The sequence below is a fragment of the Neophocaena asiaeorientalis genome, unplaced genomic scaffold (genome assembly GCF_003031525.2).
Source record: "Neophocaena asiaeorientalis asiaeorientalis breed wild unplaced genomic scaffold, Neophocaena_asiaeorientalis_V1.1 scaffold521, whole genome shotgun sequence".
In the NCBI taxonomy this organism is placed as follows: Eukaryota; Metazoa; Chordata; class Mammalia; order Artiodactyla; family Phocoenidae; genus Neophocaena; species Neophocaena asiaeorientalis.
In genome coordinates this window covers 4,241,730-4,244,218 of record NW_020174712.1, presented here as the reverse complement: position 1 = coordinate 4,244,218, position 2,489 = coordinate 4,241,730, and positions in this window count along the sequence as shown.

Genomic DNA, 2,489 nt, shown 5'->3' with positions numbered 1-2,489 from the left:
TATTTCCATGTTTTGTTCGTGCTTGTTATGATTCCGGAACTTTTTTAGAAAAATGTTTTTAGGTTGTAACCATTTGACCTTAACTTACTGAGTAACTTGGTCCAAAGAAAGGCCAAGTTATTTGGTCCAAAGAAAGGCCAGAATAGAAAGGAAGAGGTACAGTGGCATCCTCATCACTGTATATATTCGAGGTGAATTTTTATTGATCGCTGGGAGTCAAAACAAGTTTTTAAAAAATAGGAGGGAAATATGTGGAAGAACTTTGTGGACCAGGAGAAGACAGTGACCTCTCTCTACTACCAAGTAATGTCAGGTGTTTGATTGATTATTGATGATACTCATCTTGAAGCCACGGAGAAAGCTTGTGAAAAATGCATTTGCTAGTCCAGCTTCATCTACTCCGGGAGTAAGTTTTTGTTTTTGGTTAACCAACTTTTCTTCAAGAAAGAGAAAACAGAACTATATGTAATATGTTTAACCAACTTTTCTTCAAGAAAGAGAAAACAGAACTATAGGTAATATATGTTTAACCAACTTTTCTTCAAGAGAAAACAGAACATTATGTAATATGTGTTTTCAAAACCCTCATCTATCCACTGCATGATCCTCCTGCTCAGTTTTGTGAATTTTATTCTCTTGTGAATAATATTTAACAATTTGTCTCATTTTGAGCAGGTTCCCCAAATGAGGATATTTTAGGAATGCGATCACAAAGCAGGAGAATCTGAGGAAATTGACAACAGGGAGTATGTTCGCTCACTCATGAACTTCGTTAAGTATTGATTAAGCACTTACAGCATGCCGAGCACTGCTGAACGGGGATATATAGTGGTAAACAAGAGGAATAAGGTCCCTGACCTCAAATAGCAACAGATCAGTAAAGATGACGTTGGGGGAGTTTGCCAGTGTGCCACAGCAAGCAACAACGATAAAAACCTTTTTCAGGTTGTGCTCAGCCTGAAAGTTGCGTCTTTCTGCCCCAAACAGCTAAGTCTGTCTATAAAGTCACTCCTGGTGACACTGAAGAGTGAAGATGCTCAGAGCAGAGGACCAAGGTCAGCAGACTCTTCCCAGGTAAGAGAGAGAAAGACATCACCTCCAGGGTAACAAGCTGTGGTCCGGGTTTGCAGGTGCACATTGGAAAAAGGCTTCTTTAAGACACTATTTATAGGATGAATCAGCAGTGGTTACTAGGAAGCAACTGAGATACAGTTGAAGCATCTGTGCTTAACTTTTGAGTACTTCAGACAGGGAGGCTGGAAATGCCACACAGGCACGATAAAGGCTCTGAAATAAGTGCAATGTGAGGTCGTCTATATGGATGGGGGCCAAGTGAAGTGACTCAAAACTCCATCCTCTACAGGAACAGAATTTTTCTTTCTCACTCCTCCTTGGTGGATCATCTTCCTCTAGGACTTGAAAATAAGATTGGCTTTGTCTTGTCTGCTTGAGAATCGGTCTGCCTTCAGCCTGTGGGCAGAGACCCACACATTGGAATTAGGTGCAAAGTCTTAAGCTTCTTTCTGGGCTATCATTATAGAACTGTGCTCTCAAGGAGATTCTCATCTTCAGCTGAAAATAAGGTGAAAGTTAAGGCTTATTTTTGTCTGGGAGGCAAAATAGAATAGTGATTAAAGGCTTTAACTTCTGAGTCAGAATGTCCAGGTATGAATTTTAGATCTGCCAAAATTCTATGACATTAAGCATCTAAAACCCTCTAAACTTTAGTCCTCTCCTCAGAAAATGGTCCTGTTAGTTGTATTTACCTCATAAGATTGCTGTGAAGATTAAATGAGATGATGCATGCAAAGAATTTGGCACAGTGCAGGATATAGAGTAAGCATAAATAAATATTAGAAATTATGTATAAGGACCTTATCTACCACTCTTTAATTTTCTTAGGGAAGTCTGAGTTGTTTATGTTCCACTTTGTTAAGAAAGAGAGAATCTGGGTCTAACAAACTGAATTAATGACTTTGAGCAGAAAAACTCAAATTGGTTTTAACTGAAAGTTTCCAACAGTTGGAACGTATTTCATGTCTTCATTACCTTCAGTAAGGTAACTGGAGATGTTTTAACTACAGCGTTCTGAGTCAGTCCCCGTTTTTCCCCCCAAACACACAATTGTCCTCTAAGATTTAAAAAAATTCCACAGCCAAAGTTATGTCATCTTGAAGAGACAAAGACCTCTTCTCTTAGTCTTTTTTTTTTTTGCATAAATTGTTCTAAAAGTTAACTCTCATCATTATGAAAGCAGAATTATTAATGGACTCTTGAAGATACACATAAGGAAAAATAAGCCCATGTTCATATTTCTCATCTGGCTTCAAAGAGAGATCATTTGGTCATAGCTTGGAGTCAGCCATCAGCTCCACCATGGAAAGAAATGACCTATTTCACTTCGGTATTTCTCACTGGAGATTAAAATATATAAAAGTTTAAAGAGTCGTGTCTGGATAGATCCATACAAAGAAATCTATATAAATACA